Source organism: Eupeodes corollae, chromosome 3 (assembly GCF_945859685.1).
Source record: "Eupeodes corollae chromosome 3, idEupCoro1.1, whole genome shotgun sequence".
Classification (NCBI taxonomy): Eukaryota; Metazoa; Arthropoda; class Insecta; order Diptera; family Syrphidae; genus Eupeodes; species Eupeodes corollae.
In genome coordinates, this window is record NC_079149.1 from 102,761,084 (window position 1) to 102,787,555 (window position 26,472).

Consider the following 26,472-nt stretch of genomic DNA (forward strand, 5'->3'; position numbering starts at 1 on the left):
TATTGTGAGATCTAACAATCGCCAACAAGTCTTAGATTCTGTGACTGAATCAACTGACGTTTTCCTGCCATACCGATTTTTTGTAAGTTGTGATTTGACATTAATAAAATCTAGGTGTGTTCCTTTACTTAAGATTTACACTGTGGCAACTAACGTTTTCCCACAAAATCAGTCTAAACAAAACTGGCATCTTATATTCGTAAAAATGTTATACTAGTTTTGAAAAAACTTTTGTTTGAAATTTACAATTTCTTTGTAAGTTGACCGCTGTTAATAAATTTTTGAAGGCTTTGAGACATTTGGGACAAATTTTTCACTAACAGTTTTAACAGTATTGAAAATCCATCAATCTTTCATACTGCTTAGCTGAGGTTTCGGACGTATTATTTACTTAACAATATAAACTAAACTCAATATAAAACAAAAATTTACCAAAAATGTCCTCAAATTGTGATCTAGATCTGTTTGAATGTTTTTGATCGGAAATATCAATCGATTTCTATTGGGTTCAAAATTACAAGCAATTTTCATGTAATGCAACATGTTCACACTCACTGTCCACATTCAATAAGGGTACTTACCTACTTTTGAAGGTGTGAAGAAAAATAAAACCCTGATTGATATGATAAGTATTATTTAACAGTCCATCCATAACCAATTGATCCATTAATCGTTTACCTATCTGATGCCTTTTAAATCGCACTTTCTGATGAAAAAAATGAGTCTGCAAAAACCAATGGCTGCGCTTGTTTGGCCGTCACTCGGTTGCGTTCATCGTTTACACAACTTTTGTTGATGTGAATATAAACATCATCCATCGAGTGATGATGTACTAACAATAACTTAATGGCTTCTGATGGGCAAGGTACGAGTAGGTAGGTTTATTAAATCATAAATTAATAGACGTTAAGTAAGCAATTGAAAAATAATTGCTATATTGTTTGTTAGCTTTTGTGTTTTTTTTTTAATATTAATTTCTCATTTAAGCCAAATAAAAAGGTGTCAGTGGTCAAGAGGCGTTCTTCGTTAAATCCGTCGATTCATGAATAAATGGATAAATGGAATGGAGGAGGCTTTACGTATGTACACATATATTTAATGTGAAATATAACAATAGCTTTATTGGTTTTTCATTTAAAGAGTTTACTTCACTGTCAAACTGGGTTAAGTGACATCAATTACAACTCTGATGAACTTTAAAGTTTGTTATTCACCACAACAATTAAGTAAACATAGTGTAGTTGTTATCATGTTGAAATAATTTCCGTTTTGTTTCAGAGATTATCATAATTATACACAAGTGGAATGGGGATGTGGAAATTACTTGAAAAAAAATGTTGATTCATTCAAAAATATAAACACCACTTATTGACGTTGGCTTTGCAATTTTTTGTTTTGAAATATTTTGATATAAAGTTTGAAGAGCGGTTGTCTATTGTGCATGATTTAAAAGGTAGCTATTATGTTAGTTGCCAGTTTCTTAATTTTTAAAAATAGATTGATAAACGTTCCTTAACCAAATTGACATAGTTAAAACATGCATGAGCAGTTTGCCAAACTAAAGCAGTTTTGGATGATCGCGAAGAACTTTTTCGGTTTCCAATGGTGTAATAATGAGAGGTTTAAAAGCAAAAACGAGTTCGAAAATTGTATGAGCAGGTAAAATAAAGTTTTTAAGAGCATAAACTTTTAACCGAAGGCTGCAAAGTGAAATTAGTAGAACCGCAGTCAATGCTAAGGATATGGAAGGACAACTTCTGCAATTTGTATAACGGCGACGACGAAACGACTTTCGCTGTCAGACAGGATGATCCATTTAATATAGCCAACAATCACGTCTTCTCAACTTAGACGAATCGCCATATCTAAGCATAAGTCTAAAAAGCCGCTGGATCAGACAGCTTTAACAATTTGGTAAGAAACATGCCTCAACTTCAAAACTGCAAAATATGGTCGAAATGAAGCATGCCCGAGGAACGGAAGCTCAATATTGTTTGCCCGATACTAAAAAAAGGAGTCCCTCTAAACTGCACCAACTATAGACTGGTTAAGTCTACTTAACAGCGCTTACAAAGTGTTCTCTGCCGGAAAATGTTAACGTCAAAAGTCCATAGTCAATAACCTGATTGATCTTTATCAGTGTTGTTTTTTGTCCAGGAAAGTCGACAGTGGATCAAATATTTACATTATGGTAAATCCTGGAAAATACTGGGACATTAAATCGACACCGTGTCTAGTTTTAGCATCTTTCCCAAATTTTTTCCATCTCTCGCTGCTCTATAAAGGTTGGAAACAATTTAATTCAACCTTTCGATGTCAAAAAATTCTTAAATGAAGGTGATGTGTCGACTTGTAATTAATGATAAAGGTATCATTGTACTTGAGAGAATAGAGCAGAGCTCTCATGTCAATACTATCGAACGTAGATAGTTGTAATCAAAAATCATAATTTCAAAAGATGTCAATCTGGCTAACTACATACATTAAAACTTTAAATTTGTATATTACAAGATCAAAAAACTATTGTATTTCATAACTGTAAATCTTAAAACTATCAAATTTCCTTAATCTCGAAGAATTAAGAAACCTGTAAAACTCAGGAAAATTACGATTAAAGTTCTTTTGACAAACATCTGGAATGAAATTGCAATAGTTTATTTTCAATCTCTCAAGACATAAACCGTCAAATTCCATTGGAAGATGGCTTCAAACTAAGATGAATTAAAAATCGTTTCAAAATCTGAATTTTTTTCACAGTAAAATAAATTATTTGTAAAGTGTCAAACTTAATGTCAAATTACTCCAAACTTCGTTTCAAAGCAAAGGCGAATGAATTAATGGAGCACTTGATGTTAGAAAGTGGAACTTTAGCATTGATCATTTAAACGGATTTAAAGATTGTATTGAAAACGAAACTCGAAAGTGCCCAATTACATTTTAACTTCCCATAGGAAGTTATTGTAATCGGTCCGATTTGTTAAATTAAAAAGAGGCTGGGATGCGACCCACACTGATAACTTCCCATCCCGTCTGTCGATTTATCTTGCTTAAAAGTTTGTCTATATGTTCTCGTATCAATTTTTACCAAATTTGCGTACTATTTTTTGTAGATTTTATTTTTTATGAAAAAACAGACTGTTGGATTTTTATATAAAAATCACTGAATATTGAAAACAATATTTTCTGTAAAATAAAATAAGTTTGAAGCCAATATTTTTAATTTTTGAAAAGCTATTTGAGTCGAAAGTAAATTTTTACCAAGTTTTAGTATTATTTTTTTTTAGAGTTTTATTTTTTGTAAAAAACTGTGAATTCGTTTTTTTTCAAAATTTTATCGAATGTTGAAAACAATATTTCTTATTAGATAAAAATAGTTTGAAGCCAATATTTCAAATTTTTGGAAAGATATTTGAGTCGAAAATCAATTTTTACCAACTTTTGTTAATTTTTGTTTAGGTTTTGAATTTTTTGTACAAAAACTGTCAATTCGATTTTTTTCAAAATTTAACTGAATGTCAACAACAATATTTTTTGAAAGATAAAAGTAGTTTAAAGACAATATCTACAATTTTTGAAAAGATATTTGAGTCGAAAATCAATTTTTACCAACTTTTATATATTTCTTTTTAAGGTTTTTATTTTTTGTTAAAAAACTGTCAGTTCGATTTTTCTTAAAATTTGTCCTAATGTTGAAAACAATACTTTTTATAATTAAAAATTAGTAAGGAGCTATTATCTCAAATTTTTGAAGAGATATTTGAGTCAAAAATCATTTTTTACCAACTTTTATTAATTTTGTTTCGGTTTTTATTTTTTGTAAAAAAACTGTCAATTTGATTTTTCTTTTTTCAAAATATTACTCAATATTGACAACAAAATTTTTTAATAGACAAAAGCAATTTAAAGCCAATATCTCAGAGTTTTAAAAAGATATTTGAGTCGCAAATCAATTTTTACTAACTTTTATTATTTTTTTTGTTAAGGTTTTTTTTTTTTTTTGTAAAAAAACTGTCAATTCGATTTTTCTCAACATTTTTTAAATGTGAACAACAATATTTCTTATAAGTTAAAAGTTGTTTAAAGCCATTATCTCAAATTTTTAAAAAGATATTTCAGTCGAAATTCAATTTTTACCAACTTTGATTAATGTTTAAAAAAACTGTTAATTCGATTTTTCTCAAAATTTTACCAGATCTCATAAACTTTATTTTTCGTTACACAAAATTGTCTGGGAGATAAAATCATTTTGTATTCGTAAAATTTTCGAATTAAGAACCTTTTACCTTTACTGAAAGTATTTGATTTATAAAAAAAACGTTATTTGGATTGTTTTCAAAAAATTATCTTGTTTTGTATCACGTAACAATATATTATAAAATTTAATTCAAGTCTCTAGCGTTTTTGAATCGTTAGATATTTAGGGATAACCAAAATGTGTAATTTTTTTAACTGCTATGGTAAAAAAAACCGCCCACGCCCTTTTCTTGAGAACCCTTTCTGCATATTTCTTCACTATTATCTGTATAACAAAGTTTTTTTGAAATCGATATCTGTCTTGGTTCTTGAAAACCTACAAACTGGATGGGAAGTTATCAGTGTGAGTCGCATCTTAGCCTCTTTTTTAATTTGAGATAAAAAAATGTTTCTTATTTATTTCCAATTCTCCATGAAACTTGACTTTTAAACTCCAATCGTATTTTTAAGAAAATCTGAAAGATAAAAGCCAATAATGCTGTTAACAACTATTTCGGAGCTATTTTTAAAAGGACTCATCATATCGGATTTTTTTGAACTTATTTGTCGCTTTTTAAACAATCTAAGAAACTGATATCAGTAACACCGGTTTGCTTGTCTTGAGTACATACTTCCTCAAAGACAATTTTAAGTATCTTCAGCTTTTCACCTTTTTTTCAAAATCCTAAAGATACTTTCTTCCTTTGCTAAATGAATAACTAAGGAATTTTTCTTGAATTCTTTTTGGTACTGCGAGTGACTTTACCTTTCAAATTTTCCAAATAATCTGCAAGTTGAAATATTTTCTGCACCACTTGAATTTTTAGAATTTAAGATTGAAAGCCAGAATGATTTTTGATGGTAAAAATAGGCATAAAGGCAATCTTAAATGTAACTAACAAGTTAAATGAAATGCACAACATGAAAGTTGGATCAAATTAATCTAGATAAGTTTAAGGATCGAAGTATAGTCAAGTATTTCTATGAATCACATCATTTTACAATTAACTTTTATTCCATATTTTTACTTCTATCGAAGTTTAATAAATAACTTACTTTAGCAATAATTCATAATTTTTGTTTAAGTACAAAATATATAAATGGTTTGCGAATAGCTTATGGTCAAATATATTAATATTTAGAATTATATTGACTAGTTTAAAATTTTAAGCATAGTAATACATTTTATGTTTCTTAACTAATACTCAACAATATAATAATCACAGACTTGCTGATATTCATTGTATATAACTTCTCCATTTTCTATTTGAGGTCTTGGCACACAATTTCGTGTTTTGAGTTCTCTAAAAGTTATTTTCACTACTGGAATTTTATTTTCTGCACGAACAGATTTCTAAAAAAAGAAACAAAAATTAGGTAACGATTTTTTAAAATTTAATTAAATTTGAAACATACTTTTAAATTTTCTATTGTTTCAATTATATTTGAATCAAGTGTATTTGTTTCCGGCACTGGTAGAGCAACAACAACCGTTACAGCTATCAAAGCAAATACTAGAACTAATCTTGGAGAAATCATATTTACTGCTGATTTATTCTGTTCGGAATAACGAATGTAACTAATGTCTGCTGAATGATATTGAAAGCTTTATATATTTCTATCTCCTATACTTCATAAAGCTGTGCAATTTATTTAATATAGTCAGATTCTTATGCTGGATTTAATGATTCATCCATCAGGGAATTCCATATTGGCTTCAGATTTAGCTTCACCAGCAGCTATAAGTGTTTCTAACAACAGTAAAAACAAAACTATAATAATAAAAATATCAAAGTGCGAAGTGTACAAAATTGCATATCGTCATCGTGTCATAGTACGGGCAATAATAATAAGTGAATAATAATTAAAGTTAATACAAATTAATTCCTATGCTTGAAACAGGATGTTTTGGAAATAATCGTCATACTCGTATACTTGTAAGTTATTTCCGAAGTCAATTAATTAATGACACTAATAAAAATAACATTCGTGTGATTTATGGTTAATTGATGATAGTGATGGGTTTTCTGTTGCGGAAATGTATTTGTTTTTATTTCAGAGGTTTTGAATTATTATTTGTGGTTGATAATTTCGTATTTTTTCATATTTTGTTTTCACAATTTGTATCTTTGTTTCAAAATTAAATCTGAACCGAATTTTATATTTAAAAACTGAAGTCATCTTATTTTAAAAATTAATAAATTATATCAAAAACTTTCTTTTTTTAGCATTCAAATCTCGTTCTTAAAAATTTACGAAAATTTTTATTGTTAAGGGATATTTGGAGTATGTTTCCAGTAAGTAAGTAAGGTTCAAAATTTTGACTTGTTTTCAAAATTTTAACACCGGAAAAAACATGTTTTAGAAATTAGAAAACCAAGTGAATCAATTGGTTTAACAAATGAGGTTACTCGTAGTGTTTTTCAAAACATTCGATTTTTCAACGGCTATTATAAACTTCCCAAAGGAAGTTATTGTAATAGGTCCGATTTGTTGAATTGAAAATTTTGACAAATCTCGACGCTTCAAGGTCCCTAGAGTATAAATAAAAGATTTTTACAGAGCTGTCTGTGCGTTCGTATGTACGTACGTTCGTATGTTCGTGAGGTCTTTTCGTCGTCCTTAGACCAAGAACTAGAAGAGATATCGACTATGCAGAAATAAGTAGAACGGGTTTTTTTACCATTACAGTTTTTAAAAAACGTGAACATTTTGGTAAACCCTAAATATCCCACGAATCAATAAAGCTAGAGACTTGAATTAAATTTTATACTATACATTGTAACGTGAAAAATTCAATTAACTGTTTTTTTCATAAATCAAAAAAACTGAAAAAAAAAAATTTGTCACCTCGAACATTTTACGAAAAATGGTTTTATCTTGACAGTTTTTTTTACAGGAAATTAAAAAATTTAAACAAATTATTAATCAAAGTTGGTAAAAATTTAATTTCAACACAAATATGTTTTCAAAAACTTGAGATTATGACTTTCATCTTATTTCATTTTTCTTAAATATTGCGTCCAACATTTGGTAAAATTTTGGGAAAAATAGATTTGACAGTTTTTTTACAAAAAATAAAATCCTAAAAAAAATTAATAAAAGTTAGTAAAAAAAGATTTTCGACTCAAATAACTTTTCGAAACCTTAAGACATTGGATTTAAACTTATTTAATTTTTTTTAAATATTGTTGTCAATATTGAGTAACATTTTGAGAAAAATCTAATTGACAGTTTTCTTACAAAAAATTAAATTCCCAAAAAAAAATTAAAAAAGGTTATTAAAAATTGATTTTTGACTTAAATATCTTTTCAAAACTTTGAGATATTTGCTTAAAACTAACTTTATCTTTTAAAAAATATTGTTGCCAACATTCAGTTAAATTTTGATAAAAATCGAATTGATATTTTTTTTAACAAAAAATAAATATCTACCTAAACAAAATTAATAAAAGTTAGTAGAAATTGAGTTTCGACGCAAATAGCTTTTCAAAAGTTTTAGATATAAGCTTCAAATTTATTTTATTTTATAAAAAATATTGTTGAAAACATTCAGTTATTTTGTTTATAAAAATCTAACAGTCAGTTCTTTTTCAAAATAGACCAAAATAGATTTTGAAATCAAACTCATTTATCATATGCAAAATATTGTTGGTAATTTTGAATTGTTTTTAAAATCATATATCTGATTCAAAATAATTCTATCACCTCAGGTTTTTGAAAGCTTTATAAATTGTTGAAGTAATTTTTAGTAAATTCGTGATGAGTTTCCAAATCTACAATTCCTTAATTCAATAGTCCGTTGAAATATTTTTAGTATCTCTCTTGTTTTTCAAAATTCTCATTATAAGACTTGAAAAACAATGAGGCATTTATGCAAAAACGGTTTTTTGTACAAGAAAAAAAAAACCGTATAAAAACAATGTATTTTCTTATTATAATAATAATTCGTAGTCTGAAAGTTATAATATCCAATTTTTGTAATATATTTAAAAAAATATAATAATAATGTTGAAAACCGTTTTTTTTCTGAATTAGAGCACATATTTATATGGCGGAAATTAGTACCAAAAAATTAACTGTAAAACGTGTTATTCAAAATCATAAAGGAATTACTAATCGGGATTTTTAAAATGCCTATCTGATATACTGAAATGATTTAAACAATAGTTTGTTAAAAACTACTTTAAATTTTACGTTAGAGTTAAAAACAGTGATTAATGTGTTTTTTTTTTTGCATTTTTAGAGAGGTATATGGTTTTTTCAAAAACGTGAACTAATAGAGAAATATAAGTGATATTCCCATTCCGGAAAACGAATTACTTTGAAAAATATTGCGTATTTGGTTTGTATGGCAGGAATAAAAGACTTTATTTTGTAGATCAGTGAGTGAACCCTTCAGAACCCTTCAGCAGCTTCAAAATTCTATCCTTTGATCTTAGTCACATAAAAATGGAATTTTAATATTTATCAAGCTATCGTTTGACTAAAATTAAATCTTTCGAAAAAGTTTTCGATAAATTTTGAAAAAATACAGAGATACTTAGAAAAATTCGGTTATGAAAGTCTTCAAATTTTCGGAGTGATATTCTGTCGTTATTTACAAGTCCATGTCTAGACATTTTCAGTGATGTATCAGAAGAAACAGAAATCTTAATTTAAAAATACTCCTACTTTTTGGTTGGTATAAAGAAAGCTGAAGTCGAAAACACAATCTTTATATTTAAGCTCTATGGCTCTGTATTTTTCTATCCTTTTCTAAAAAAAACAACAATTTTTCATCTCTATTTGGTGATGGTGAAATACACCTAAATATGTTTAACCTTAAAAGTAATCTTGATCTGTTGTAAAAGGTTCTTCACCCAGTTAAGTTCTTCGAAAAATTGAAAAGAACACAGCAGGTGAATCCCAATACTCAATGTCAATATCAATGATAACCTTACAGGCTTTAGTCAATTCCGTATAGGGTTTTCCTTGAAATTTCAATTTGAAATAAATAAAGAGCATTTTTTATCAGCATCTGAATCTTTCTGTTCAATGAACAGAGCAACTTATTTCAGTTACAATGGACAGTGTTTAAATTAAACTTATTCATTTTACCTCGCACCTAACACGAGTTACGAATTCATAGTTTAAATTTGTTTGTAATTCTAAGAAAACTAAATAGATTTGATAGCTTTTAATTTTTGGTGGTTTAGCTAAAATTTGTATTTATTGTTGTGTGAGAATTTTTTTTAAGCTGAAAGCTGTCAAATTGTATACTGCTTATGAGTTGCCAACAAATCGTTTTAAATTAAAATCTATGCAATAAAACAAAGTGAAAAAAACAACTTCCTAAAGTGAAATAAGACCAAGCTCACACTTAGCTCAAATCCTATATTAGGCCGTTTTTGTTTTGCAATATTTGTTTGCGGTTTTTTTGGGACCCATGGTGGAAAATTGTCGGAAACATAAAAAATTAATTACCCGAAAATTATAGCGTTTAATATGAAAAATGTTCTTTTGTAGAGTGTTTAATTTTGGAAAATAAGCCTGCCGTGGAGCTTTAAACATTTTTGAGTAGTACTTTCGTAGTACGGGTACTTAATATTAATAGTTAATATTTACTTCTCAAATTTCAGAAAGTAATTTTTCTTTAAATCTGCACCAAATTTCAAAACAAATAGTCGTCAAAAAACTCTACTGTCTATTATACTCACCTTAATATTCAAAACAAAGTGTTGAAAGTGAGATAAAATTAATTTGGCTGTATTGCAAGTTGTTTATATTGCCAAAAATTGGCACAATTGTTTCTTTTTTCTCTCAAAAGGAAAAAATGGTCAATTTTTAAAAGTTGGTCTTATTTCACGCAAAAATGAAAAATAGTAAAAATCATTAGAAAAAAGTAGCAATTTTTATAAAAATGACTATCCAGTTGCGAAGTTACACTTGTTTAAAAGCGTTTTAAACCCAAAATCAGAATTTAAAAAAAGGACCCTAAGTATCTATTCTAGTATTGGAAACAGTGGTTTCAATTAGAATTTAAATCTATTTAAAAAATAAATGGCGAAAACAAATTTTGTATTCATAATTTTTTGTTCGTAATTGACAGCTGCTGAAAATCTCTTGATATCAATAATAGTCGTGATTTATTTTCCATGTGCTCCAGATCAAATAATAGATTAATTTGCGTTACAACAACAAATTAAAATCCTGCCTTATGCTTGAATTTATTTCTGTGAGTCAAAAATTAGTTTTCCTATATCATAACAGGAGACATTTTGTCTTGAAAAGTTTGGTATAAATTACAACTATTTTACTAAAAACAGTGTTTCCACATTTACTTATACCATTTTTATTCAACGAGAAATAAAATATTGAAATATTTCACAAAATAACACACAGTTTTTTGAAATTAAAATGAATAAGTTCATAAAAATGTATATTTGTATATGTATAAATGTATATGTCGTCTTTGAAAAAAAATACGCGAAGTACAACTTAGCGTCAAAAAATGTCATTTAAATACAATCTGAGCTTTTTCATTTTCTTGATCAGATCTTGATCGGATCGTTGTGATAATAAAACCCAACTAATATCACTTACATTTATAATTTTTAAACATTCAGAAAGTCAAAACTATAATAGAAATACTTAGGGTATTCATACAATGATGTTAATCACTTGAAAAATTTAAGTTAATCATCTGGTAAATGAACTGTCAAATTTTGTATGGAAAGTGTTAACAGATTTTAGTAGAACGGACTGTTGGATTTTTTTTATAAAAAAACTACTGAATATAAAAAAAATTAAAACAATATTTCCTGTAAAATAAAAAAGGATTCAAGGCAATACTTTTAATTTATGAAAAGCTTTTTAAGTCGAAAGAAAATTTCTACAAATTTTACATTTTTTTTTTAAGTTTTATTTTTTGTAAAAAACTGTCAATTATATTTTTTATTAAATTTAACTAAATGTTGACAACAATATTTCTTAGAAGAAAAAAGTAGTTTAAAGCCAATGTCTCAAAATTTTGAAAAGCTATTGAAAATTTTGAAAAGCTTCAAACTTAATTTGTCTTATAAGAAATATTATTTTCAATATTCGGTAAAATTTTGAGAAAAATCGGGTTGACAGTTTTCTTTCAAAAAAAACATAAATACAAATATAATAAAAGTTGGTAAACATTTATTTTCGATTCAAATATCTTTTTAAAATATTACATGACGGCTTCCAACATTCTAACAAAATTTGAGAATCGAATTGACAGTTTTTCTACAAAAAATAAAATAATAAAAGTTGGTAAAAATTGATTTTCGACTCAAAATTCTTTTCGAAACCTTGATATATTGTCTTTAAGCTACTCTTATCTTTTAAGAAATATTGTTGTCAACATTCTGTAAAATCGAATTGACAGTTTTTTTACAAAAAATAAAAATTTAACATAAAAACAATACTAAAACTTGGTAAAAATTTACTTAAGACTCAAAAAGCTTTTAAAAATTAAAAATATCGTCTTCGTCTTTTTTATTTCGCAGAAAATATTGTTTTCGATATCTAGTCGTTTTTTTTTATAAAAATCCAAAAGTCCATTTTTTATAAAAAAAAAATCTACAACACTACGACGCAAATTTGAGAAAAATTTAAGAAATGCTGCTAAAATTGGAAATCGACTAAAAATCTATTTAACAAAACTTAATATTCAAATTAAACTATTTCTTTATAATAATAATTCAACTAAGAATAATTCAACTAAAAACTTTTTTAACCAAACCTACAAATTTTAAAGCAACACAAATCGACAGACGAAATGGTATGTTATCAGTGTGGGTCGCAACCCAGCCTCTTTTTCGTAAAGGTTTCGAGGTGACACATTTTTCAGTTTATTTGATTAATGAAAAAACAGTTAATCTGCTTCGGTATCACGTTACAATATATAATATAAAATTTAATTCAAGTCTCTAACGCCAATGGTTCGGGAGATATTTAGTGTTAACCAAAATGTTCACCTTTTTTTAAACTGCTATGGTAAAAAACCGCTAACGCAATTTTCTTGAGAGACTTCTCTGCATATTTCTGCGTTATTATCGGTATAACAACATTTATTTGAAGTCGATATCTCTACGTGGACGTTCGAACGTATGTATGCACTGCACACACGCACGCACAGATATCTTCCAAAAAATCTTTTATTTCAAATCTAGGGAATTTGGCACGTGGAGAAATTTTTCAATTCGACAAATCAGACACAATTTTTAATTTTTTGAAATGTCGACTTCAATAAGAAGAAGTAAAATGTTTTAAAAAAGTGAGCTGATTGACGAGGTTTTGATTATCTAGATGAGTCTAGAACGCATTTTTTTCTCAAGCTTGACACTACAAATGGAAAACTATAGAGCTTGAGCTCCTGATTCAAATCGATATTTTGATATACCTATGAAGCTTTACAAATACATAGATAACAATGTCCCCGTTTAATTGCACTTTATTAAATTGTGTGTCCCGCTTAATTTGTTATACACTTTTGAAAGTGTTAATAGAATCCCAATAAATTACTCAGTTGTTTTATCTTAAACATAATAAAAATGTAAACTCTATTAGTGCAGAACAGATTTTTCAGATTTAGTTGCATATTATGTACTTAATGTTTATTAAATCATGTACCCTAGCTACAATGTTTGTTTCAATAATATTTTCTTAAATAGAGTACTCTGTTATGAATTGAACAACCCTAATTAATACAAAATAAGTACTAGACTATTGGCAGCACTTTTCACTACATATAAAGTTGAAAGCTCCCCGTAAATAGCTTTTTATCATATTTTAATCTGTCGTTCAGGTTCTTTACATACAAAGCTTATTAACTTCATAAAGGAAGTTATTGTAATGGGTCCGATTTGTCAAATTGAAAATTTTGAAAATTTTGACGTTTCAAGGTCCAAGTCGTAATAAAAGATTGTTAGAAAGATGTCTGTGCGTGCGTGTGTACGTACGTTTTTTTATAAATCAATAAAACTGCAAAAAAATGTGTCACCTCCAAAATTTTACGACTGAAATATGATTTCATCTCTAAAACAATTTTGTGCAACGAAGAATATTGTTTTTGACATCTGATAAAATTTTGAGAAAAATCTAACTGACAGTTCAATCTAAAAAAAAACATTACTCAAAGTTCGTAAAAATTGAATATCGATTCAAATATCTTTTCAAAAACTTGCAATTTAGGCTTCAAGCTTATTTTGTCTTATAAAAAATATTGTTTTCAACATTTTGAAAAATGTTAAGAAAAATCGAATTTACAGTTTTTTTACAAAAAATAAAAACTCAAAAAAACATGTATAAAAGTTGATAAAAATTGATTTTCGACTCAAATATCTTTTCAAAACGTTGAGAAATTTTCTTCAATTTACTTTTATCTTTCAAAAAATCTTGTTGTCAACATTCTGTAAAATTTTGAAAAAATCGGATTGACAGTTTTTTTACAAAAAAATAAAAACCGAAAAAAAAATTAACAAAAGTTGGTAAAAAATGATTTTCGACTCAAATTTCCTTTAAAAAAATTTGAGATAATAGCTTCTAACTATATTTTTCTTATAAAAAATATTGTTTTCAACATTAGGACAAATTTTGAGAAAAATCGAATTGACAGTTTTTTTACAAAAATAAAAACCTAAAAAAAATGTATAAAAGTTGGTAAAAATTTATTTTCGGCTCAAATAGCTTTTCAAAAATTAAAAATATTGGCTTTAAACTTATTTTATAACACAGAAAGTATTGTTTTCAATATTCAGTAATTTTTATTTAAAAATCCAAATGTCCGTTTTTTCATAAAAAATAAAATCTACAAAAAATAGTACGCAAATTTGGTAAAGATCGACAGACGGGATGGGAAGTTATCAGTGTGGGTCGCATCCCAGCCTCTTTTTTTCAATTGATCGATTGCTGCACTTGTTATCGCTCAATTGACCCTTTTTGATAATTATTAAAAAAATCAAACAAAATGTTTAATAACATTAAACGAAAAATTGATTATTATTGGTTTGAGGAAAAGAGAAAATTCTTGACATAAATTAACTTTTTAGTAATTTATTTTGTTTAAAAGATTTTAAACTAATAATGATTGACTGATAAATTGTTTATTTTCGACTGAACACAGTTTTTTGTATGTAAACAAAACTTAATGAGTAAAAAACACAGATAGAATATATTTATTTTGGACAAAAACTCCAATATTAATAAAAACTTCATCTTTAAAATTAAGATTATCAATTTCACTTTCCTCAGGCAAAGTACCCGGGCTTATATTTAAATGTCCATTGTTGAGATGTGGCTTTATAACTTCTTGTATTTGCGCGTTTAAATCCAAAGGGCTGTAAGTAAAATTATCACTAAATTTTATATGCAAGTAAAAATAAAATTATTGTTATGTAAAATTTTGAATTTTTGCTAACTTTTTGAAGAGTCATCAGATAAGTTCCTTCAGTAACAGAATTTTCTAGTCTATCAATTTGTATGTACTTTGACATTGCCAAACTAAATTTTAGCGATGAAAATGCAAAAGTGAATACAATTTTAAAAGCAACATAGTTTAATGAATCAATTCCAACGCACTACTGTTTTTTAAATCATTCAGCAATATTGTATTTTCTTTTAATAAATACATTGTTTAATAAATAAATTATTAAAACAGGTGTTGGGGGCTTGACTCTGTTTGTTCGTTGATTGATCATCTTTTCCAGGTTTACCCAGGAAACTCATATCATACACCAAATAGAAACGGGTGATTCCCAGATTAAGTTGTTTATTTAGCGGACGAAGCAACAATAAAATATTCATTACTTTTTTTAAAGGCTTGCATTTTATTTAAATTTTGACCGGTGCGATGCAGCTACATATATAAAATATTACTAATGAATAGATTATGAATTTTATTTACGACTTCTATCGTTATGAAGTAATCTAACAAAAACACAGTAAATTCTCTCTAACAGTTTTTAAACAGTTCTCAACACAAACACACATTTTTTTTGAATCCGAAACGAAAACCTGGGCTGGAATCGGCTAAGGTGATTGTTGACTATCAATTTTTTGATATTCAAATTCATTTTCATTCCGTCTGTGTAAGATGATTCAACTCAATTTAATTCGATTTAACAATTTCAGATTCAAATTGTCAAAATTCGTTGTTGCCTTGGTGAAATTTTAAATTGATTCTTATAAAATATCTAAATAACTGTTTCAAATTGGCTGATTTTGAATAAAATTCTTACTTTTCTTGCTTTTTTTCGAATGTCATAAGCTTTGTCGGTCACAGGAATGTGTTTTTTAAAAGAAACAAGGTGACCTTAGAAAATTTTCCAGTCGTTTGTGTAAGCGTCTGGTAGCTCTATTCGGAATAAACAATTTTGTTTGAAAACGACTACCACATTTTTTGTGATAGCTTTTTAGGTATCAATTTGACTATCGCCTTACGATTATGTAGATCAAATTCGATCATTTTGATTGTCATTTATCAACAATCACCTTAGCCGATTCCACCCTGGGGATTTATAAATGAAATTCTAGGAAGACAAAAATCTAGTATTGTTAAAACAATAATAAACTTACAAGAAATTTATTAGATCAATGTGATTTGAAAACGTCTATTAACACAAATATCTTTACAGAAAGCACTATGTTTACATATACTACAAATAATAGTGAGGTTACCATGATTATCAAGACACTTTGGGAAAATTAGTTTCCTGGAATCGATGGGATCAGATCTGCGGAATTAAAGAAGAATTCAGATTTGTTTGGTCCTGCATTGTGCAAAATAATTAATTTAAGTCTAACTGAAGCAACAATACTTAAACAAGTTAAAACTGCTATTGTAAGTCTTATTTACAAAAGTGACCGATTTCGATACTATCATCAGACTTTAGAAAGTGTCTAGAAGAAGTTGTTGTAAAAAGATTAACATTTCGTTGAAAAATAAAAACCTGTTAACAAAAGCCAGTACGCGTTTTAAAGAAACGAAAATACACTCAACAATTCAAAACTGTTAGAAGTTCTGGAAAGAAAAGGTATTCAAGACAAAGAATGTTGAATATGGAGTTCCACAAGGGTCTTATTTAGGGTCGCTTATGTTTATTCTTTATACCAACGAAGTTCTTAAGTTTTCAAGCTTAGTATTCCATTTGCTTTTGCTGATGACATTTCAATTGTTATTCGCAATAGGTCGCTGCAATTAGTGACAGTGATTATGCAAACGGAATTACATGCTTCAGATTTGGATTGGTAATAAACACTTCTCACTTATGCATATCCGCAGTCCACATACAGAAAAAACCCACAAACAAATATATTTAAGGAAGGATTTCAGCACAATCATGCCAACAAAATGCTTCAAAATTATTGAGCCTTACAAAAATGTCGGGGTTGTTATTGATTGTTCTTTCTTTTGGTTCAAACATATAGTCAAGCATACATTTTATTCTGAAGAAAAGTCTCTAAGCACTTTCACACTTAAAGAGTCATGCTACTGAGGATGTTCTGAGTTAAGTTTTTGTATGCTTTAGTACCTGAGATATGGTCTATGTACATGCTTGGAGAAGCGCAGAACCAACCCACATCAACGAGTTTCAAAAACTTCTAAATTCTAAAAACAGCTTTCGAATAGTGGAACAAATTTCCAAGATGAGGACAACTCCGGAATATCAAGGCAACAACTGTTTCATTCATCTGGTACAACATAACATCAATACCAGACAACGCGCACAAGGTTCTTCAAATCCCACTAATAACAATAAATTAAGTTTGTTAAAATGCACATTTCTATTTTTCTGACAGCTGATTTTATTCTGTCAAAAAACTTAAAAGAATCGTTTTAATGATTTAAGTTTCAATTTTATACAATTCCAATGATACTTTTCTGTTAGAAAAAAAATTATGGCTAGACTTCAATCGGGAAATTATTTTAAATGACAGAACTTTTCAACGATTGCTTTAACCGATCTGTCAAAAAAATGCCAAAGATTTGATTTGACTTGACTTTACTTCAAATCACTACTAATTATTCTGCATTGTAAGTAAAATGTTGCAGAATTCATAAAGTGGTAACACTGTGTGGAATTCCCCATTTCTGTTACAATTGAAGTAAATTTTAAAATGCTGTATTCATATCTCTATTTTTATATTTTAGAATTGCATTTCATCTTCCCTAGACAAAATTATCAATATTATTTGTTTTCATTTTCAGCGATTTCTAGGAAAATAAATTAAAAACAAAATCGTGTATAAAAGCCAATTTCGAACTAAAACACAATTCGATTGTAAATTGAATTCTGCTAGCGTTAAATCTCCGTGAATATGTTATTCCTCAAATTTATATTAGCTTTTGTTTTATTAATTTCGTTGGTTTTTGGAATTCCTTTAGATGAAAATAAATTATCTGAAAATATGATGATGGATAGTGTATTCAATGATCGAGTACTTTCAAAGGTTCGTTAGATATACAAATTCATGATTTTCAAATTTTCGTTTAATATATTTTTATGAAGTGATAATTGAATATTTTATTTTTTTCTTATAGCGACAAATAAGATGCCCCATTAAGCCAGTAATTGTCCCTGGTTATGGAGTTTTGATGTATCCAAAGTGTGATTAAATAAATATTTTTTAAATAGAACTTGTGTTATTATTTTCGTTGAAGAACTTAATAAAATAAAAAAACTTATACAATTTAGTTATACATTCTTTTCTGTTTGTAAAGTTAAATATTAAACAACGGATTTTAAGATCTTGATATGTCAATAACCAAATGACTAAGTAGAAAATAGCCAGTTTACTTCATAAAAACGTCAACAATTTGATTTGACAAAAAAAACAGCTTGAAATGGAAACTTGTTACGCCCGATTAGATCTCAGAGTTTTGTTAAAACATCTAAATTTTATTAAATCGGATTCCGATAGCAGTTTATAGAACTTGTAGACAAAAAATTTTATTGCATAAAATACATATATCTTTTTTTACTCAGTTTCTGATTGCTATCAAATTACATATTAATGAATAAATAAATATTCAATCGAAGCCTTAGTATTTCTACTTCTTCTTCTTCTCTATTTTTAAACGAACATAGCTCAAAACATGTTTTCGACACACATAGTTTTTAATATTTAGTATACAGAATGAAGCTGAAGAGCGCTGCATCAGCAGTAATTTTTAACTTCCCATAGGAAGTTATTGTAATGGGTCCGATTTGTCAATTTAAAAAAAAATTGACATTTCTCGACGTTTCAAGGTCCCTTAGTTGAAATAAAAGATTTCAAGAAAGATGTCTGTGCGTGCCGTGTACGTACGTTTGTACTTCCGTACGTCCGTACGTTCACGACGTTTTTTCATCGTCCATAGCTCAAGAACCAGAAGAGATATCGACTTCAAATAAATTTTATTGTTCTGATAATAAGGCAGAAAAATGCAGAAAGGGCTCTCAAGAAAATTGCGTGGGTGGGTTTTTTACCATACCATAGCAGTTTGAAAAAAGGTGAACATTTTGGTTAACCCTAAATATCTTACGAACAAAAAACGCTAGAGACTTGAATTAAATTTTATATAATATATTTTAAAGTGATATCAAAGATGTTAATTTTTAGAATAAAATCCATTTTACGGTTTTTTTATAAGTCATAAAAATTAAAACAAACAATTTGTCACCTATAAAATTTTACGACTAAAGTATGGTTTCATCTCCAAACCAATTTTGTGCAACGAAGAATAATGTTTTTGACGTCTGATAAAATTTTGAGAAAAATCGAATTAACAATTTTTTTTTTTAAATAAAAACCAAACAAAATTAATAAAAGCTGGTACAAATTGATTTTCGACTCGAATATCTTTTTAAAACTTTGAGATATTGGCTTTAATTTACTTTTATCTTTTAAAAAATATTGTTCTCAACATTCAGTTAAATTTTGAAAAAAATCAGTTTGACAGTTTTTTTACAAAAAATTAAAAACCGAAAAAAATTTACAAAATTTGGTAAAAAATAATTTTGGACTCAAATATCTTTTCAAAAATTGTAGATATTGGCTTTGAACTACTTTTATCTTTCAAAACATTTTGTTTTTAACATTCTGTAAAATTTTGAAAAAAATCGAATTGACAGTTTTTATACATAAAATTAAAAACCTAAAAAAAATTAACAAAAGTTGGTAAAAATTGATTTTCGACTCAAATATCTTTTCAAAAATTGTAGATATTGGCTTTAAACTACTTTTATCTCATAAGAAATTTTGTTTTTAACATTCGATAAAACTTTGAAAAAAAATCGAATTGACAGTTTTTTTTACAAAAATAAAACTCTAAAACAAAACAATACTAAAACTTGGTAAAAATTTACTTTCGACTCAAATAGCTTTTCAAACAATAAAAATATTGGCTTCAAAATTATTTTATTTCACAGAAAATATTGTTTTCGATATTCAGTAATTTGTATATAAAAATCCAACCGTCCGTTTTTTCATAAAAAATAAAATCTACAAAAAATAGTACGCAAATTTGGTAAAAGTTGATACGAGTACATATATACATAAGCAAGACTTATCGAAAGACGGGATGGGAAGTTATCAGTGTGGGTCGCATCCCATCCTCTTTTTTTGAGAATCAGTCTTCTTTTTTAATTTTATTAGACTAAAAATTGATTATTGTATTAAAATAGTTTTTCGTATGCTTATAATTTAATAATATACGAGAAGGATTTTACAATAGCAACGGGTAGATTTTGACAGCTCGTGGTAGCCATATTGTTTCATTACTTTCTGTTAAATCATCTTCTTTTAATCATTCAATAAAGGCAAATCATTATGGCCATTCAAAGCGTCGATCAACACTTGAAAATGATAAAACTTTAGTTTCAAAATTGGTGTTCTGCATTAGAAACTGTCGAAATATTATCTTTAGGGCTTCATGAAAACCCTCTTAAGCACAATTTCTGGATTTGGAAATACACTACTCCACTCAAGATAAACGAGGTGCCAATCTAGCTAAATAAAGTTACTGTTTGGCGATAATTTTGGGCTAGAGGCATCATCGGTAAGTATTTCTTCTAAATTGATGCTAGCCTGGCGGTCACCATAATCGACGATCGCTAAGAGTTGATGATCAACAAGTTTTTGTTTCATGAATTGGAGAGTTTTCATGTCATGGTAATCTAGCGCCTAGGCGACGTAAATTGGACTCCAAGATTTTATGATTTGTACCCCTAAAACTTTTTCTTGTTGGGCTTTCTTAAGTCGCAGGTCTAATTGCATAAACCGCACCAAAGCTGCCCTCAAAGACAACATAATCGATCAAATCAAATCAAATGGGGTGGCGCAACAGTCCGTTGTGAACCAGGGCCTAGTGACTTACAACTCTCAACCATTCCTGTGTGCGAGTACTGTTGTCAGGAATGGAAGGGACCTACAATTTAAGGCCGAATCCGAACGGCTAGTTTGAGAAAGCACTTTTTCATGACAAGAATTACTCTTTTTTTTTAAATTAAGGTGGCACAGGTAGGGATTGAACCCTAGACCCCTTGCATGCCAGTCCAACGCACTTTTTTTTTTTTTTTTTTTCTAATTCATTTTTATTTATTCAATCTTAAACCTATCTTAAAGCTAGACAAAAATTCATAAAACTAGCCTAATTATCCATAACTTACAACTAACTTAATGGTCCCATACGGACACTCTAAGTTAAACTATAACACTTAAAACTAATGCCTTTCGGCCCTAAGATCTATTTTACTTCATTTAAATTTTATTTCATTTATTTTTGTATTTATTAGAAAATTTGAACAAAAAACTAATATCAATATCCTTTTTTTATTTATTTTTACTTACAAACTACTTAAAGTTAGGTCCTTAAATAAAACTTAAAACTAACTTAAACTACCTATTCTACCTATAAACTACTTAAAACTAGAACAACCACAGCAGCAAATCTAACGTTTTTTGATTTTATATTTTACTGTCTTTTTTGTATGTTTTTTTTTTTTTTTTTTTTATTCCATGTTTTTTTTTTTTTTCTTTGATTTTTTTTGTTTTTAATTTTCTTTTGTTTTTTTTTTCTTTTTATTTTTTAATTTTTTTTGTATTTTTTTTGTGCCACCATGCCTATTCTACTTAAAACTAAACCCTAAAACTATAAAACAAGTATGTAAGCCGGCCAAGGCTTAAAACCCCATCCCGACTACCCACTATCAAGTGCCGATTGAAGCCACCAAAACTGGTTCTCCTGCTTCACCCTATCAGTTCGGTCCCGCTCGGACACAGCCCTACTGAACCGAAGGAGCTCTGCTCCGCCTTGTGCCATGACGTCCCGATTGTACAGGAGTCGCCTATCCACGGTTCTTCGTCTGACGTGGTAGATTAACGGGACTGCCAATCTATCCTGTATCAGACCGCATTTGTCTAAAAAGAGGAATGCCTCTGGTGGAATGAAGCCGCTCAAGCGTGCACTCTCTAAATACTCGTCGTTCGGATAGAACGCCCCGAAAATTAAATTGTTGGTCGAAGACATAGCTCTTGCAATGTGACCTCGAACGAGTTTTATCACGAAATTGTCAATTCTGTTGATTCGAGCCCCGTTGTACAGGACCTCGTTGGAATAATAATGCACATAAGAAGATTCGGCTGTTCGATATAAGCCGGTACAGCGTCGTAAACACTGCCGCTCGAACACCCGAATTTTCTCCATCTGGGAAGGGGCAACGTTGGACCACACAGGACAACCATACACGATCATTGGCCGTATGAGGGCCATGTAGCAAATTACCTTCACTCTGGGGTCAAGCCGACTGCTAAAAAACAGCCGTTTCCAACGCACTAACCATCATGCCACGGGTACTACATAATCGATCCCATCTGTCAAATTCATATATATGATATATGCGCTAAGGTTATCAAAAAGTGGACATTTCAAATGCTTGCAACGTAACAAGCGGCTGCCATTTAAACGATCGGTCGAATACATTTGAAAATGAAATAAGTTCCCAAAAAGGTATGAAATAAGTCCTTAAAAAATAATGAGATAAGTCCCCCAAAAATGAAAAAAAAAACATGTGAAAGAACTCCCCATAGCCCTGCAATTTTTTGCGAAGCCCATTTTTGGACCTAAGTTTGTTCTTATTCACTTTTAACGAGCCTGGGAAAAAATCAAAATATTGGGGGAATTTGGACCCGCTACTAAAGGTTAGACAGTACATGTTTTTTAATAAAAACATTTTATGAATTAATTAGACCGTTAAATATATAGTTAGCTTCTTTTTAAGTTATAGGCTATTTTAACACTTACAGCTGTTTCATTTTAAACATTTCGACAAAAAAGAACAAATTTCTTTAAAAATCAATAAGATTTTGGTAATCGGTCCACTTTTTTTTACTGAAATCTATAAATAGAAAAAAATTAGTTTTTAATAAAAATAGAAATAGGTTGGAAAATATCTCCTTTCCGCATTTGTATGTCTTTTGAATTTCGCGGCTACGTACAAAACGCTACAGAGCTGGTATCTGGCGATACTATACATCATTTGAAAGGTCTTGACATAACCTACAAACCTACAGTTTGAATATTGCATTGAATAATTATTATAGACTTGTTAAGGTTAACTAACGCCGAAATTTGCACTATTTTAAAGTTTTCCTTCGTTAAAGGCAAATTGTGTTTTGAGGGATGGTACTCTATCACTTCGAACAGCGGAGAAATGGTTTCGACTATTCAGAGTCGGTAAAAACGACACCATGATAATCCAGCCGTAGAAAGATCGGCGATGATGAATACCGATCAAATAATGGAAAACATCGAGTTAGAGCATATGGCATCTCGTGACATCGCCCAGGAGATGGAAGTTAGTCACCAAACCATTTTAAGCCATCTGCAGAAAACTGGTTTCAATAAAAGCTTGATGTTTGGGTGACGCAGGATTTGACGCAAAAAAAAAAACACTTTCTGGATTGAACCAACGACTACCATATGATGCTGAAACGGAACGAACTCGACCCATTTTTGAAGCTAATGGTGTAAGCTCGGTGAATCGTCCCTAACAGTGGCAAAACCGGGATTACCGACCAGGAAAGTTTTTTGTGTGTTTGGTGGGATTGAAAGGGAATCATCCACTATGAGCTGCTCCCATATGGCCAGACGCTTTATTCTACCATCCACTGCGAATAACTGACCAGCTTGAAGCAAGCGACCGACCAGAAGCGTCCAGAATCGGACAACAGGAACAATACACCCCCACCAGGACAACGTCAGACCACAGACTTCGTTGATCACTCGTCAGAAGCTACGGGAGCTCGGATGGGAGGTTTAATCGCATCCTCCACATAGCCTGGACATAGCGCCAAGTGATTACCATCTGTTTCTGTCCATGTCGAATGCCCTTGGTGGTGTAAATTTGAACTCAAAAGAGGCTTGTGAATAGTGACTGTTGAAGTTCTTCGCAAGTAAGGAGGGAGGGCTTATAAAGTTGGCGTCTAGATATCCGATCATTGTAACACTTTTTATAAAGCAATGAATAAATAGCAAAACTGCGGAATGGAGATATTTTCCAACCTAAAAATTTAAATCAGTTAATCAGTTAGTTTCGATCTCAGTTTCGTTTTCCCTACAATATGCCTTCTTATTTTTATCTGTCTACAAATTGTACAAATATTTCCCAAACTTCAATAAGTATACCTTTTCCTTGTTTTGTCACACCCCCATACCAATTTTTCCTTATCCCTGAAGATTTCGTTTTAATATTTGTGAGAGTAAGGGTTACTATTATTAAGCTTAAATTAAGAATTCTTTTTAACTTTTTTTTCAGACTAAGTGATCTTTAAACCTTATTGCTTGTAATAAAATATAAGTCGCAATTGAAACAGATTAATTTGTTATTATCACTTTTCTAGTTCTGGGAAAATCCACATCATTCAAAAATTTCTGGAGAAAAACATCAATAATAAAAACATAAGCAAAACCTATAAAAGAAACTTGAATCAATCAACTCAAAACCAGTTCAGAAGTTCTTTTCAATTTGATCTGATCAAATACGCTAGGTTGTACAAGTAAATACTCATAATAAGATGATTTTTTTTAAGTTAATACTTACTTTTGCATTATTCTTGTGCGTCTCTTCGATGCCGGCAAACTTCGATGATATCAATTTTGATAAAGCAGAAAATTTGCTGACAAATGGAAATCCTGAAAACATCTTCAATGAGGTTTGGTATTTTTTAGATGTCAAATGAAAGTACAGTAAATTTATTGTTATTGTTATTTTAAAGGTAAATGGATTTGAGAGACACAATTTTGAAATTCCAACACTTCAAAGGTTCACACGCCAGCGGCGCCCTCCATGTCCACTAAAGCCCAAATTGGATGGACGTCATGTTATTTACGTTCCTGATTGCAGTTAAATAAAGAATTAAATTGTTTAACGTAGCATAAAAATATGTTTAAATAAGTTTGAAATAAAACAAATGAATATATTTGCGGTATCTTATTTTCATAATGCACCACATGTTTTACACAGACAAAAATAATAATAATAAATATTTTAAAAGGAATCCATAAAATGTTGTTTACATTTCGTATATTATGCAAAACAAGCACATGAGCATTTTAAAATATTTTTGAAATTCATGATCACGTTAGCAAAGCATACCTTTGTGTGGTGTAAGTGCAGTACAGGTTTAAAGAATTTTAACATCAGCACTTAGTAATAAAAGGTTTAAATGGTTCTATAATAAAATTCATATCTTTGGAATAACTCAAAAAGTAAATATTTTAAAAATAAATAAAATATAAAGGAATTCTTTTTAAGTTCGTATAGATTTTAAATTTTAAAGAACTACAAATTTTGGAAATATGTATGGAACCTTTGTTTTGGTCAACTGGTTTCCGCGTAATTGACTTATACATTTTTGAGTTTTTTTTTTAAATATATGTACGTATGAATTTTATTTGACAGTTGCACAGAGTGTTAAATTAATTCAGGGCAATTTTATATGCAGGAATATGGTGGAGTAAAGTAACACTTGCAAACTAAATCCTCGGTTGGTGATGTTTGATCTGGACAGGAAAAAAATTAAATGAAAGGCTGTAGTCTTTGAATTTCACGATTAAAAATTTTATACGGGATAGAAACTGTAGGTTACTAACATTACTCGCACACAGGAATAGTTGAAAGCTTAATTTAATTATTAACTTCCCATAGGAAGTTATTGAAATGGGTCCGATTTGTCAAATTGAAAATTTTGACATTTCTCGACGTTTCAAGGTCCCTAGAGTCGAAATAAAAGATCTTTAGAAGGATGTCTGTGCGTGCGTGTGTACGTGCGTTTGTAAGTCCGTACGTCCGTACGTTCACGACGTTTTTTTCGTCCTCCATAGCTAAAGAACCAGAAGAGATATCGACTTTAAATATATTTTGTTATTTAGATAATAAGGCAGAAAGATGCAGAAAGGGCTCTCAAAAAAATTGCGTGGGTGGTATTTTTAATATAGCAGTTTAAAAAAAGGTCAAAATTTTGGTTAACCCTAATATCTTACGAACAAAAAACGTTAGAGACTTGAATTAAATTTTATATAATATATTGTAACGTGATATTAATCAAGAATATTTTTTGAAAAAAATCCATTTAACGGTTTTTTTATAAATCAAAAAAACTGAAAAAAAAATTGTCACCTCCAAAATTTTACGACTAAAGTATGATTTCATCTTTAAAACAATTTTGTGCAACGAAGAATAAAGTTTTTGACATCTCATAAAATTTTGAGAAAAATTGAATTGACAGTTTTTTTTTTATAAAAAATGAAAATCTAAAAAAAAAACATTACTCAAAGTTAGTACAAATATCTTTTCAAAAACTTGAAATTTAGGCTTTAAACTTATTTTATCTTATAAGAAATATTGTTTTCAACATTTTGAAAAATCTTGAGAAAAATCGAATTGACAGTTTTTCTTACAAAAAATAAAAACCTAAACAAAATGAATAAAAGTTGGTAAAAATTGATTTTCGACTTAAATATCTTCTTAAAACTTTGAGATATTCGCTTTAATTTAGTTTTATCTTTTAAAAAATATTGTTGTCAACATTCAGTAACATTTTGAAAAAAATCGAATTGACAGTTTTATTTTTTAAATTCAAAACCGAAAAAAAATTAACGAAAGTTGGTAAAAAAATGATTTTCGACTCAAAATCTTTACAAAAATTTTATATAATAGCTTCTGACTAATTTTTACTTATAAGAAA

General features: G+C 28.9%; 5 long non-coding RNA genes across 5 annotated transcripts; 3 read left to right on the plus strand and 2 right to left on the minus strand.

Moving 5' to 3' along the window:
• The first annotated feature begins 775 nt into the window (after nucleotides 1-775).
• Nucleotides 776-1,412, plus strand: LOC129952100 (uncharacterized). The gene is made up of 3 exons (XR_008782270.1): nucleotides 776-875; nucleotides 988-1,079; nucleotides 1,141-1,412. It is a non-coding gene; the product is annotated as an uncharacterized LOC129952100 (long non-coding RNA).
• A 3,814-nt stretch (nucleotides 1,413-5,226) lies between these two features.
• Nucleotides 5,227-6,020, minus strand: LOC129951854 (uncharacterized). Its single transcript, XR_008782244.1, has 2 exons — nucleotides 5,650-6,020; nucleotides 5,227-5,587 (listed from the first exon to the last, which is right to left on the minus strand). It is a non-coding gene; the product is annotated as an uncharacterized LOC129951854 (long non-coding RNA).
• A 135-nt stretch (nucleotides 6,021-6,155) lies between these two features.
• On the plus strand, nucleotides 6,156-24,705 carry LOC129951853 (uncharacterized). Its single transcript, XR_008782243.1, has 3 exons — nucleotides 6,156-6,170; nucleotides 24,127-24,438; nucleotides 24,502-24,705. It is a non-coding gene; the product is annotated as an uncharacterized LOC129951853 (long non-coding RNA).
• LOC129951855 (uncharacterized) lies at nucleotides 14,270-15,255 on the minus strand. The gene is made up of 2 exons (XR_008782245.1): nucleotides 14,664-15,255; nucleotides 14,270-14,582 (listed from the first exon to the last, which is right to left on the minus strand). It is a non-coding gene; the product is annotated as an uncharacterized LOC129951855 (long non-coding RNA).
• Nucleotides 17,270-17,938, plus strand: LOC129951856 (uncharacterized). The gene is made up of 2 exons (XR_008782246.1): nucleotides 17,270-17,694; nucleotides 17,786-17,938. It is a non-coding gene; the product is annotated as an uncharacterized LOC129951856 (long non-coding RNA).
• Nucleotides 24,706-26,472: the final 1,767 nt, after the last annotated feature.